Source organism: Desmodus rotundus, chromosome 2 (genome assembly GCF_022682495.2).
Source record: "Desmodus rotundus isolate HL8 chromosome 2, HLdesRot8A.1, whole genome shotgun sequence".
NCBI classification, from domain to species: Eukaryota; Metazoa; Chordata; class Mammalia; order Chiroptera; family Phyllostomidae; genus Desmodus; species Desmodus rotundus.
In genome coordinates this window covers 135,411,386-135,427,295 of record NC_071388.1, presented here as the reverse complement: position 1 = coordinate 135,427,295, position 15,910 = coordinate 135,411,386, and positions in this window count along the sequence as shown.

Below are 15,910 nucleotides of genomic sequence, written 5' to 3'. Positions count from 1 at the left end.
CTGGTCAGCACACTCTGGAGGCCTCCTGTTACAGACTGACCTGCTTGGGTTTCCTCAAATCTCATATGTCAAAACCCTAACCCCAAAGTGATGGTAGATAGAGATGGGACCAGGAAGAGCGTCCCCAACCCCTGCCCTCCGAGAGGGAACAGAATCCGCCAGTACCTTGATCTCTGACTTCACAGTTTCCAGAACTGTGACAAATAAGTGACTGTTGTTTAAGCTTCCCAACCACCCAGTTCATGGTGTTTTGTTATATCTGCTCAAGCAAACCAGGATACCTCCCTGACTTCTGTGGGCTGAGGAGACCAAAAATTATTTAAATATTAGGCTAAGCTAAATATAATTAGGAAAATAATAAAAGGAAAATAACACCTTATATTTATATTTTGAAAGTGTTTTCAAATGCATTATTTCTGTTGATTCCTAAAGAATCCTCAACAGTAAAGTCAGGACATGTATAAAGTTAAATGACAGCGGATACAAATCACATAACAATAGCTGCTTTACATTTCCTTCTCGTGTAGGAACGCAGAGTTGACCATACTTGGAAATGTAACAGCCAACAGGGAGCTTCTTGAGGGAAAGGATTTTTTAGAAGTATTCATTTTTGTATCTCTAGTACCTAAAAAAGCATTTGACACATTATAAGCATTTGATAAATATTAATGCTTAAATTTCTTTTTTGTTTCTTTTTTTTAAAGATTTTATTTATCTAATTTTAGAGAGAAGGGAAGGGATGGAGGATGAGGGGGAGAGAAACAGCGATCGGTTGCCTCTCGTATGCACCCCAACTGGGCACCAAACCCACAGCCCAGGCATGTGCCCTGACTGAAAATCAAACTGATAATCTTTCATTTGGGGGAACAACGCCCAACCAACTGAGCCACACTGGTCAGGGCTAATGCTTAAAGTTCTTTAATTCTTTTACTTAAGTAGCAATTGGGTCATCTGTCTACTCTCACCATCACTGCCATTAAATTAGTCTAAACTAACATCACTGTCTTTTCTGGAATTTCTAACTGGTCTCCTCACATCCACCATTGGCAATACCAATTACACGACAGACAGAGTACGTTATAAATGCAACTATGACCCTATAACAGCACCCACCCACATACACACATGTGTACCTAAAATCATTCAATTATGATTCATAGTTGTAGGGCCACTATTTTCTAAATATGTTATCACACATTTATTTTGATCTTTGATTAACAAATGTTTTACCTAACAGACTTCAAACCCCATTCAGTGAGGGTGGTAGGTGGAGGGGGACAAAGGAGGAAAAATCAGGACAATTATACTAGCATAATCAATAAAATATAATTTTTTTTAAAACCCATTCTTAGTGCAGGAACTGAATTTGTTTTGGTCCTCATCTCTATTGCCCAGGCTCTAGCCTAGAACACAGGGTGGGGCAAAAGCAGATTTACAGTCATGAGTACGCAAAATACAGAGTTTGTTCTCATATTATTATTTATTAATTATTGTATTGTTTTCCTTACAAACAACCATAATCTTATTTTTGACCACCCTATATAGTAGTCAATAATATTTGTGAAAATAATTCATCCAGTAGCCAAATTTCAACTCTCTCTGAGTTATCTTAGCATGCCAGTTTTATTATCCAAAATAAACAAGTAAAATAAAATAGTGGAGGAATATTATCATCAAATTAATAAAATTGTTTCTGCTTGCTAACCAATCACTACAACACCTGTAAGGTTGCAACTTATTATTAATAGAAAAGCAGCAATTATGTCTCCTTGACCCAGAATGACCCTGCTTGTCAATTCAAGGGAGGTACTGAAAGAAATCCATTATTTTGCCTTTACCTACAATGGTTATATAAAAATTGAAAGTATATTTGAGAGCTTTCAGGAGCACAAACAATTCTTTATGGTCAATGGTCAGTACAGAGAAGCAAAAAAAAATGTTCTCATCCTATTAAAAGTTTGAGTCATTTGATTTTTAGGTCTTTGGCAAAATCCACTCTACAGAAAAAAAAAAAAGTAAGCATACAGAAAACTCAAACTTACTACAGGTAAATTTCAGAGCATGTTATTTGAAAGCAAAGTAACTTTGAAGAGTATTCACAAACCATTTCTTTTTACTGTCAACCCCAAAGCATTTCAAAGGGTGTGGGTTTCCACCGCATTCCATGATACCCCTGGAGGGAAAGCATCTTTTCCTTCTCTCCTGGTACCGTATCTCCTGTCATCGTCATCCAGGTACTGTGTGTTTCTCTTATGGGATTATAAACCTGTGAGTTCAAGATCTGAGTATATGCATATTGTCTGGATAACAGTATGTGCTGTAGTTCAATAACCCTTTGTTGAGTGCTGTGATCTAATTTACAAAAATTCAGTTCGTACTGAGGACTTCTGGGACAGCATCCATTGTGTCAAGCAGAAGATGGCCCCAATGCACATGAGCCAACGGTGTCAGGAAAAAGAGGCATTCGAGGAAGGACTGGTCCACTTCCACCAAATGATGAATGGGCAGAGTTTATCTTTGGAGTTCCTCTTCCATGTTGTCAGCTCTGAACACCTTTGTTAACACCCCTTTCAGCTCATCACCCCATCCCATTCATGAGATTAAAAAAATATGATGAGTTTTACTTGTATGTATTAATCCAATGAAGAATGTAAAGCAACTAAGTAATGTTTTTATCAGTTTAAAGTGAAACTTTATTTGTAGGAAATGTCATTAAATAATAACAATTTCGGATATTATAATGGAATAAATTCTTAGAAAAGTTTTCACTATCTATGAAAAGATGCCTGCTTAAAATTCATAGAATGTTACACTAAGAAGGACCTTCAGATAATTTCTGGTTTAACACCCCAATACTCAGAAAGGTGAAGTGATGTTATTAATTACTGTTAAAAGATATTGGTTGAGTGTTTCTTATACTGGGCACTGGGCAAGGCACTAGAAACACAAAGATGAATAAGAGTAAGAACCTGCTCACAATGAGCTCCCAGTGCAGCAAGGCCATAACCTCTAGGCTGAGGAGAATTATGTCTTCAGCATGTAGAGGAGATATTTGCAGAACTCAGCATTTTGAGAAACCTTGACTTCTCACTGATCATACTGATGAGCATATTAGTATCCATGGCCTCCTCATGTCTCTCCACAGGTACCACTGTTTTAGAACATATTCCAACTGAAAAGAAATAATTCCCTGAAGGGTACACATTTTAAATGTAAATAGTACCCTTTCTTTTTGAGATTTTAATTTGGGGATTTAATATAGAGTCTAGTGTTACCAGAACAACCACATCCACCAAAAATCATCTTAAAGTAGCTATAGAATCCCAAACGGATAATGAGTTCTTACAGAGTTTCCCCAGTTATGGAGAGGAAATCATTAGTAATTTAAGACAGAAATAAAGAAATCATCTAATTAATGTATTCAGAGATGAATCTTAATGTCCAATTATTCTACTGATTTGACACAACCTAGTAACAACATAACATAGTCAGTAACGTTGTATTAATGTTGGAAGAATTAGAGGGAAGGTAGCCAAGTAGAGGAAGGGACTGATTTTTTAATCCTTTTTTTTTCTTTTTTGAATATACAATAAGCAAATCTCTTGCTTAAGTTTATCACATTAAAAAAAAGTAAATCCACAGAGTTAACCTGAAAACTATACTGTGCTAAAAAGTCAGAATTCCTTTACAATTAAAGCTTATAAAATATCATTTAAACAAAGTCTGTCAGTTCAATTTATTAAATATTAACAAATGATTTTTCTATCATTCAACAGTCTCTTAGTTCAGCTTCATTGATTGATTTAACCAATGTCTATTTAAACATGTATGATTTCCATATTTTGTAATTGGTCCAATATTAAATGATGCTCACATAGAGTAAAAAGTTAAAGTGCCAATATTACCATGTCTATATTCATGCTTCCATTTCTTGAAGTGATCCAAATAAAAAAAATGTTTTTCAACCTTTTGTATTTTTTGTTAAATAATACATAGTATTAGCAGCAACATATTCGAGAGTGCGCAAAGGTATTGCAGCACAAACCTGCCCATGTATCTATCCCCTAGTCTCCCAGTTCTTTACCAAAGAAAATATGGGCATATACACGCAAATATAGTTTTTATAAAATGCAATTGCCATAATCAATAGCTACTTATATTTTAAGATCATCTAACCACATCTCACTTTTGCTCTTTCCCTCATTAAACAATATAAAACCAATAAATGTGTTAAGCAAATACATTTCACAATAAGAACATCAGGAACGTTTTAATTTTTTTCAAAGGTAAACATATCCTCTGGTTATTTCTATGTTCAGCAAAGTTTCATTGTTCTAGAAAATATTTTAACTGTCCTGTAATATAACTCCTCTTTATGGTGTCTCTCTCTCTCTGTGAAAACATTTAAATCATTTTTCACTTTTTATTGTTAATGTTTTGAGCAAATATCTACCTGCTTTGCCCCTCAGTTGGGCCAAGGATATTGTTGGAGCAGTATGTGGTTTTAGAGAGACTCGGCAGAGTCACAGGTGTGGTTAAGATGACTGATAAGCTTGTAAATGTCTGAATAGTCTGCTTATGCATAAGTATCTTGAATTACAGTTTCATTCAGAGTACACATAGAATCTGACCTCAAGAAATACAGACTATCTGAAGAGACATAATGCATGTACATGAGGTAGATATGGCATTGTTTTTAGTAATCAATGGACAACAAAAAAATGCAAGAATTCAAAGGAGAGAAAAGGACCCCTATAGGCTGTCAAAAAGGTTTCCCCTTTATTTATAGGAGAACATGGGTTTAAACTAGGCATCAAAATATGTGTAAGAGACAGATTTTAAAAAAAAGAATAGTGTGTACACTGGCATGAGGCTGGAGATCTAGAAGGCTGTATAAAGGACAGTGAGTCAGCAGTGTGGCTGGAGTAAAAACAAATTAATAAATGGGAGTAAAGGAAAATCAGGTTAGAGGAGCAGTTTGGAATTACATTACAGGAACCTGGGAAAGGCTGGTTAAAGAATTTAGACATTACGTGTTAGCAGGGTACAGCTAGCGGTAATTTTCGATGAGAGATGACATGATAAGAAATGATGGTTTCAAATGATTAGACTGAGGGTTTAACTTTTTCTGTTCATTCATGTTTTCATTTATTCAACAAATATTGATTCCAGTATTTGAATATTCAGGCATTAGACTATAAATACAAGCAAAGATAAACAAGATACATTTCCCATGTTCAAAGTGCTTTTATTCTAGAGACAGAAGTAAAACAGTGTGTGCCATTTACTGTGATATGTAGCACGGCGAAACACCTCCATGAAAACTTTGAATGTGAAGAATAGAGACTTCCAGATAATACTGGTGATCGGGGGAAACCGTGGCAGAGCCAATTCTGATACTTACACTGGAGGGATCCGTAGAGTTTACTATAGAAACTTGGAGGAGAGGCAATGAAGACATTTTAAGCACACAGGAAATATTCATGCAAAGTCAATAAAGCATAGCACAGTGGAATTCTCTCTTTGTTACCCAATGTCACGCCATTTTGGTCCATCTGACATTTCAGCTGCAGCTATGACATCTACTTCTGTGCAGTGTCATAGCTATCATCCCACTGAAGCTTCAGGGACTTCTTGAAAGTTCTGGAGGCCACTTAGCCTCTTCACAAACACGGTCTGGAAGTGTTGGGTTGTTACAACCAAAAGCATCCTTCAACCAGTGGACAAATGACGTAGCCTGCTGCCCTTCTGACAATTCTGGACATATTGTGGGTATCTCAGGGGTTTTAGGAACGAAGCCCTGTTGCCCATTTCCGGAACTTCAATTACATATCCTAACAAAAACACCCTATCTCTCTATTCTTGCCCCTCTTCCCTGCTTTCTTATAAAATTACCCAAATAAACTCCCTGCCACCAAGTCTTTGCCTCAGGCTCTGCTTTTAATAGAACTCAGATAGAGAGAAAAGTGATTTATTCAGGATGGTTGCAGAGAAATGCATGGCAGTGACGAGAGGGGTCATGTGGGTGGGGAAGAATAGTTGTTCTTGAGACTACAGAGAGCTTTATGTGTTATGCTAAAAAGTTTAAATTTTATATAAAAGCTTACAGGGAATCATTAAATGATTCAAAACAAGATAGTAACATGATCAAGATGTTTGTTTTGAAAGATCTCCCTGGCAACATGTAAAACGTATGAACTGAACATCCTGGCCTGAGAACTGGGAGGCTTCTGTGGAGACTCTGTGTTGATCACTACTGGGCATTTTGAGTCTTAATTAAGGAATTCACTGTAGAGATGAATATGGGGGATAAAACCCATTTGCTTTTAGTGTTTGCTTAAATATGTGGAGTGAGAGGTAGAAGTCTGTCTGATTTGGGACAACGTCTGAGTAGCAATGTTATTCGCGCATAAATACAGGAGCAGTAGGTTGTGGAGAGAGGTAGAATGAATTTATTCTCCAGCATCAAACTTTCATCAGGACTTTAATCAATCGTGTGAAATTAGTCCATGGCCTATACATCTTGGCCATAAACCTATAAAGGGCAAATATTTATGGAACTTATTAAGTCCTATGTAATTATAACTTTCTTCGGTGAAAGTATCCTCGTGTAACCATTTTAGATATAAAGCAAGGTATTATCAATTGAAACGTTTTTAATTTTTCCATACAGCTCTTCATTCTCAAGCTTTAAGAACACCAAAAGCCCTCGAAGGGGTTGTTAAAATACAGATTACTGGATCTCACCCCCATGTGTGTGATTCAATTAGTCTTGGAAGGGCCTAGATAATCTGCATTTTTCACAGGTTCCCCGTACTGCCGATGCTGGTTGTCCAGAGACCCTACTTTGAAAACTACTACATTAATAGACCCTAAACAACTTGTGGACCGAAACTGTGTCTCATGGATTTCTGTATGCTTAATGTCTACCATCTAGTAGAATCTCAACCAATGTGCATAGGAATGAAGGAAAAACTATATTATTATATTATTATATGTGATGTAACTAAAATGTTTAACTAACTTGGACAATTAACTGCCTTATTCAAGAGTCTTCTAGTTACTCCCACTTATAAGGAAATTAATAAATCAAGAAAATATTAAGTAATTGCTGTCCCATTTGCTGAAAATGGAAAAGCTGAACTCTGTGTTGTCATGGATACAGTATTCTATTTTCAGTACTAGTCGTGTCCTACTTGTTAATGACTGTTACAGTAACCAATAAGAAAATAACACTTCACTCACCACATTTCATTAAATTTAACACCTCATATTAAGCTTAATGGGACAATAAGAACAAAGTTCTGCTTGTCAATTGTTTACACAATTCCACCATTTTCCTGCAGTTAGTGACTTACACAGCATCAATCTTTATGAACAGCTCCCAAAATAAAAAGGAGATAGGAAAATAAAAGCTTTTGTTGACTTAATAATAATGACCTCTTGGTCAGACATTTCCTGACATTTAACCAATAGTTGAATTAAAAGACTCTACCGCCTTTGATTCAGGGTCTCTGCTTCTACAACAGATTATTACCTCGCAGGAAATGCCCTTACTTTCCAACATTATATATTTCATAAAAGAGAAAGAAAAATAAATCCCGAGCACTAGGGCCTTCAAATGCTTGTGCATTACAGTGGTAAATGCAAAATATGGGTGGAGAATGGACAAAATCACTTAGCTTGAATAAAATTCTTCACAGTTTGATTCTGATGCCAATCACAATAAAATAATCACCTTCATCATTGAAATCTGGGATTGTGTTACTGTATTTTCAAGGAAAATTGAGCTGTGAGGGTAAAGACCTTCATAATTTATAGGGAGGGAATAGATTATAAACAAACAGCTCAGGCTCCAGGAGAAAAAAAAAAGATAATTAAATACATTAACGATGCATACATCTGAGCAAAAGACCAAAGAAATACTGGAAAATATAACATCATTTAGAAGTCAAGGAAATAAATGGGGAAGGAGAAAAGGACAGATAACTCAGAGGGACTGAATAAATCTCAGATAGGATATAAAAGACTGGAAACAGATGTTTATATTAAACTGCCAATGGAGTGATGAAACCATACAGATTGTGGTACCAATTTAACTGGGAAAAGCTATGGCGAGCAGACAGAGATTTGAGTTGGGGCTCTACTTTCCACCAGTCAACTAAAGGAGGTGGCTGCTGCTGCTACTGCTAATGATGAATACCATATGCTAGCAAGAGACATAGCCAGTATACTCCGCTCTGTGCGTTGGTTTGGGGAGATGTGTGTGATTTTCTTTATCTGATACAAAATTAATGCAACTTCAAATAACTGCACGCAGAATGCCTGAAGAGCCCATATTGTTTCTCTTTGAAAAAGTCAAAAGTGAGTTATTTGAAAATGTTTTCATCTCAATTCAATAAGGCAGGTAACGTAGTGTTACCTGATGCAGCCATGATATTGACCCAGTTGTCTATTTTACTTTTATAACGGAGAGGAAGCCTACAACAGAAGAGTCATATAGTCAAATATGATATTTAAGAAAATAACAACAAACTGCTTACAGTCTTCTTTAAATGAGCATGCCTATGTTCTGTACATATGTTATAATAATTTACTTAGTATATCACCAAAGAAAGGATCCAAACCTTGTGTTCTAGTCCTAAATTTAGTTCCATGCTGAAGCATGTTTCCCCATATTTATATTTATATATATCTTATCCCTGACCGGGTGGTTCAGTTAGCTGGAGTGTCACGCAGTACAACAAAGGTTGCAGGTTCGGTCGCTGGTCAGGGCGTGTACGGGAGGCAACTGATCAATGTTTCTCTCTCACATCGATGTTTCTCTCTCTCCCTTCCTCTCTCTCTAAAATCAATAAACATATCCTCGGGTGAGAATTAAAAATAAAAATCTTCAAAAATACTAGAACTGGCAATGTGGGATTTCTTGGTTCATTTGTTGTTTTCTTTAAGGGAACATTGCATCCAAATCCAAGTTTAAAATAAACAAATGGTCAAGGTACAAGAAAATAAAAGGACAACTGAGAGAAATGGTGTATAAGAGGTCTTATTTCCTCTTTCAAAGCCAGTTATAAATGCCTGAATTCCGAGGTGAACACCTATTTAGTCTGATCGATTCGGCAGGGAAAAAAAATGAAAGAACGAAACAAAAACCCTGGTTATTTCCTTTCAACATTTGACAAACAAAATGACTGATGATTTGATTGTTTTATGTCCCCATCATTATATTAATGTTATATAGACATGGTCTAAGTGTTCATTCTCTATTTTTTTCCTCCAAAACTCATTAAGATATGGAGAGTAGGAAGGGAGAGCCACAGAATAACTTTAAAAATATTTTGGTAGTCCTCATTAAGAAGAGTTTAAGTACCTTGGATTTTATTTTATTACATGGTAATAAAATTCAGCCAAAGGAGAGATATTCAATCTGGAACTCAAAGGCCAAATGCAAGTGCTGCTGACTCCTAACCAATGATCCTTTGACCGAGTGAGTAAACTCGAGGCCGAGGAAGCCTGTTGCCCCAGAAAAACCATCTGCACTGTTTAAGCTACTATTTTTTTTTATAGAAATGGCCTCTGCCTTACCAGTTAAAGGTTCTTTTACACCCATCAATATGGAAAGAAATAAAGGAAAAAACACTTCTGACAGAATGTGAACCCCTTAACAAATATTATCAGATAAATTTTAATATTGAGTTTACTAATCTAATTCTGTTCTTTAAAAGTGAAAGAAACGGAAAACAAAAAGAAAGAAAAGGATGAGTACCATGTACACTCCAAAACTGAGGGAAAATCAGAAAAACTGAAGAAAAGGAACTGTTTGTAGAGACAGATTATGCTGCCTTTCAAGCTACTGTCATTTCATTCCTCTCTATAGGCCTGGGACGTATTTTCACTGCTCAGTCTTTCGGATCTCTAATATCAAGGTCAAACACGTATTACTTGACAGCATTCCAAACTTGTCTGTTGGGAAGATTTAAACCACCTGACTCTGTCTTCTGCTCCTGGTTTAATGCAGCCGTGCATCGTGGGCCTAAACATGCGGCTCCTCCTGGAGACTATGCGTGATCATTTCCAGTGCCCCCTGTGCCAGAGTTCACCTTCAGACCCTTTCAGAGTCACCAGTCCCATTGAAATTTATAGCAAAGGTTTGCATTCCTCACTAAGAAGAACAATTAATTGGTCTCTGCGGAAAAGTTTTACAAATGCTCCCTGGGCTAACTGGAGACCTGGGGCTTGCTTGAGAAAGGCAGACGGACAACGAGCTCTGCTCCATCCCCCTCTATCCTGCTTGGGTTCCAAGAATCAACAATGAACTAGCAAGCGTGGAAAGAAATTAGAATTGTAGAAGTGCCAAAGGTATCCCTTGGAACAGTGTGAATATTGTGTTGTCATGTAAAAGAGCCCTTGAAAAAAGATAAAGGAACCAAGTCCAATTATATTACTGGTTTCATGTTCATCTGAATCACTGTCTAACTTCAGACTTCCAATGATATCACAGGGCCTGCAATAATTAATTCACCTCTTACTTCCAAAACCATGTTGGAAAATTAATTCCCAATGCTAAAATGAATTTGGCAGCAGAACACATTACAATTTTGCAGGTTACCTGGCAATCATTTTGAAATGTTGTCTTGGGTAAAATGCAGTCCTGTGTCTTCCCCACAGATGCAGTCTGTCTGGTTTGTGGGCTTTATTTCTCAGTATAGTAAAGAAAACATACCCCCTTTTGATGTTTTTATAAAGAAACACAAGCTATCTTTCATAAACATTTGTACAGATGCAAAAATATATTTTAACTACAAGAAAAACAGTACTAATTTTTAACTAAAATAAGCAAGAATAAATATTATACTTAATAAGAAAACCAATTAAAATTAAACCTCACAAATAAATAAGAGAGAAACCTGACTGTTATTGCTTGGCTTTTATTGTTGTTTATCATAGGAGAAACATACATAATAATTTAATCCCAGCTTAAGGGCAGCTCTGCTGCAGCAAACTGTGCTTTAACCAGAAGGTAAACTCTTGGATCTATATATCAGAACCCAGGAATGACCATTTCGACACCACCAAAAATCTTCATCAATAATCAGCAGGTCTGTCAACACAGAGAAAACTTATTGAGACATAAAAACAGTTACAAGGATTGAAATACCAGGTGCAATAAAGTAGAAGTATTTTTTCATCATTATAATATTTTGGCCAGAAGTTGTTTTGTATGTTTGTTAATTTTTTTGCTTCACAATGTACAAACTCAGAGAGAACCCAGATCTCTTTGATGGGCTCTCATTTGGGCTACTCCAGTCCCAAGAAGAGGCTAATTATATGAACACTGCAGTAGAAAAAGAAAGAAAAGCTGGACATAGCTGGCTACCCTTTCCTTTGGCAAAGAACGGCAATGGCCTTACCATCCTTCTGTTTATGGCAACACAAACTACTTTATTTGAAAAGTCACTCATTTCTATGATTGCAGTGGACATGTTTTCATCAACAGAGCAGTTCAGGAGGAAAAAATTATTTTATTAGCTAATTTTCCTTTCATGAATTAGGGATTTTTCTCTGTGCAGAGAGAAACTTCAAACCCCTCCAGAAATGGAAGCATGCCCATGGATTGACTACGACAGATCAAGTTTCCAGTGGGCTAATAACCTGCTCCAGTGAAAACATATTTTTAATTTGCTTTTAGGGTTATTTATTTTTTATTATTAAGCTAAGGGTTTATAATTTAATGTCAAACATAATTTTGCACGAATTATGTGGCTGTGCCATGATGCAGTAGATAAGCTCAGTGTGCCTGGTTGGCATGGTCTCAAACGATGTTTTTTGAGAAAATGGATCACCATTTGGCAAGTTGCCATTCCATAAACTGCTCAGTAGAACTTTAAAAGGAAAAAGTTGCAAAGAATTTTCATGTTTTGCAAAAACTATTTCTAGTAATATTAAAAGCAGAAAAAAATACTCTTATTGCTTTCTATTAGATGTAACATAAATTGTGTGAAGCCAATTAAGAAATTAAGAGGTTTCCAATTAGAAATTGCAAAGTCATATTTATTGTAAGTTGTCAACCAGCCAAGTGGAATAATATTTTTAAATGAGAATATTTGTTTAAAAACATACTAGTCATCATAGTGTCTCCAAATTTTATGATCAGTTTGGTAAACATTTAGGAGCAAGGCCAATGCCGGAAATGGGAGATGCAGAAGTAAAAACCGCACTGCCACAGCTCTCAAGGAGCTCACCGTCCGGTGGAGGAGACCAGCAGAGACGCATCCTGCCAATGTTCTGCCGGAAGTGCTGTAATGCAGTTGTGCAGAGGACTCTCTGAACCATGGATGAGGGGCATTTAGCCAAGATTTGGGGATGGGGTGAAAGGTCAGGAAATGTTTACACGAGGAGGTTGGCAAACAGTTCAGAGTTCCAAGATGGAAGGCAAAGGATCAAGAGAATTGACTCACCAGATTAGTGGTTATTTGTATATATGTACATCGTCCACAAGTTTAAATAAATGTAAGTAAAACATTTATATGTCATTAAGCCATTTTCACGTGCTTTAGCTAATCTGATTCCTACATTGACTGACCCTATGAGTTTAAGTATGGAGGATATTAGTATCTTCACTCTTCAGATAAGGAAAATAAATCTGAGAACAGCTGCATGACCAGCCCAGGGACACTCAGGTAACAAATGCATTTGCAAGACAGCTAGGAGCCAACCACAGGACTCAGGGCTCCAGCCCACGTCTGACGTGCTCCACTCTGCCATCATCCTGCTCCCTTATCACATCATCACTAATGAGACAAGAGCAACTAAACCTTTAGATATAGAAATGCATAATTAGAGAATAATGTGAAATATCATTTTTGGCCTTTCCAATTAAAACCAAACATCATCCAATTAACATCATCAGTAAAAATTCCATCTATTTTTAAATGTCATCCATTCATCGGCCACAAATTTTAAATCAAATCATATAGAACATGGAATCAAAACTTATCTGTGTATCTACATTATCAAATACAAAGAGTTTGGCAGAGAAGTAAGTGAAGTCTGAGGAATGAAAGCATTCCAATATGCAGCTAACTTACTGGATATACTAGCCATGTGAGTTATCCAACCAATTATAGGACAATTGCTATGATGTTGATTGGATTGCGGAGTCATTTACCTGATTTTTTTTTTATTATGGTAAGTGAAATTACTGAATTGTGAAACTCTCATAAATCATATTTTTATAAATTTATCTTTATAAACAATCTTCAATAGTAGACAGTTTTTTTGAGTTTCTACTCTTGCTTCAAAATATTTATTTTTGACAATACAAGATGTGTAAGTCCTGAATTAGAACATTACCCTGACCTGGTATGATATGATTAGTTAGGGTTTTTTCTTTTATTATTAAAGAGTTTTATATCAAGCATGGGCTGGTCTGAATAAATCACTAATCCTATATGAAAATATTTAGCATGGCAAAACATTTGCTTTTAAAATGTTAGAATTATTAACAAATGTCACCCCAATAAATTTAATAAAATAAAATAAAATTTTAAAAAATGTTTTAAAAAAGAATTTTCTGTCTTGTAGAACCACAAAGTTTGTGACTGGTGACAAGGACACTTATTATTTTTGTCTACTTAGATTACTTAGGTGACTTATTGCAACTGCTCTTTATATTTGCTAGTTACCTGTATCCTTACCATGTTTCAAATGTGTGTGTGTGTGTGTGTGTGTGTGTTTAGGTACCCCTCCAAAGGTTCCATGTATTAGTCAGGTTAGCTTAGGCTATGTTGCAATAACAAATACACCCCAGAATCTCAGCATAATGCATAAAGGTTTAATAATTGTTCATGCTATGTTCTTTTGGGTCTGATAAATCTTCCAACTAATGTCACAAGGATTCAAGTTACTTTTATCTTGTAACTCTGTCAGTAAGAACATTCTACATCCAGTTACTGCATCAGAAAGAGTGAACTGAAGGACCACATACCAGCTCATAAATACTTTTTATTTGAAAGTGAGTCATATTATATTACTTGCCCTCACTGTCCCTTGGCAAGAAGTAATCAGATGGAACTGCTTGACCTATGGGGGAGAAGGGAATAGGGTGAGAGAAGGTGGGTGAACACTTGAATTTTCTGTGAACAATAAATTTATCTACCATAAGGGGCATGGTTTAGAGGTACTTACACTACTAACATCCTCAAAAACACTGACAAAGTCCCTGGTTCAGACACACCACAATGTAGTTTATGCATCTAGAGCTATAATGAGAAATTAAATGTTAAATAATAAAGGAGATACTATTTTTAAACAACAATAATAATAAAATTATACAATTGCTTAAAACCAATAGGTAGAATGAAAACTAATTTCCAGATTATTTTGTTACATATCCCTTCACTAAATTTTACAGGAAGTCAGTATTCTGGAAAAGGAAGGTTCAGAGAGACGCTCACATTTCCCTGAAGTGGTGTTGCAAGCGCTCCATCCCGGATTTGAACCTAGTTTGATCTTAACCTACCGTATCTGCTCTCGCCACTTTACCTAGCTAACTCTACAAGTGTAAACTGATTAGAAAAGTGAACAATATCCCTCTCTGATCCAACTAAACAAACAAACAAACAAAAAACTCATGAGTGGAAGCTACCTCTAACTCAAGATTCCTGAGTCTCCTAGGAGCAGTCAGAGAAGAGCTAGGTTCAAAACTGAGAAATCAGCCTGCTAACTGAAGAATGGGAGCCTATCCATAATGCTAATGGAAGTGAGAATGAAGGTAATGAGTTAGGAGGACTTTCAAACGCACAAGGAGTTAAAGGCTTGGCATCTGTAACACCAATGATACAGCGCATTGATTACAAACAGGACTTGGCATCAGATTGGCCGGGATAGTTTTTGATTTGCTTTACCTTTCCACGCCTCAATTTTCTTTGTTTGTAAAATGGACATAAGCCCTACCTTGTTGGATTGGTTTTTCTGAAGATCAGGTTAAAGGAATTGGCATTTGAAATGCGGTTCACAATGTATGGCATGCCTTTTCCTGGAAGAGAGAAGATCTTGAAGACTCTCAAGCCATAATACCTAAGTATTATGAATAATGCCATAGCCACTGCGAGACGGCTTAAAAGTTCCTTATGCAATAGTTTCCCATGGGCTTCTGTGTGAATTTCTTGGTGTTGAATCGGTAGACATATCATAGAATGCAATGTGCCATGAACACTTCATGGCACTGAAGGCCCCCTCTAAATAACACAGCTGATGCTGAACAGTGCAAACCCACCTTACAAAATACAAAAACACTCCAAAATTATTTAGAAAAATTCAATAGGACTAACACTATTTATCTCATTTTCTATTATCTTAAGAAATATTCCCATTCTACTGTCACAGTCACTGATAAGCTTGTAAACCATTAAGATAAGCAAAGCAATTCTTGCCTCCAGTAAGTGACTGAAATATAGCATTGGAGTGTCACCCCAACTTAAATAATCTGTGTGGTCTCAATAGTATGACTTTACACACTGACTTCTATTTTCCACTTATTCGACCCTATCTTTTAATAGTGTGTTGACATGAAAGTAAATGATACAACTAAAGCCAAAATTGGTTGCATAACCTCTAGTACAAGCCCAGAGATGTGTATCCACCTTAAATACAGGTCTCTTGTTTGAAGCAGTTGACTATTTAAGTATTTTTTCATTGCTTTTCACCTCTAGATATAAGAAATTTGTGTTCATTCACTTTGTACACTAAACAGACAGCAATGGATACTTATCCTAGGTAGACAGAGCCTGGTAAGTGATGTCATGGCAATTGTCACAGTAATTTGGGGTTCTGCTTCACCTCCAGATGTATTGATGGGACCATGCTCAACAGCATTCTCAAGACACCTAGCACTCCCTAAGTACTGAGC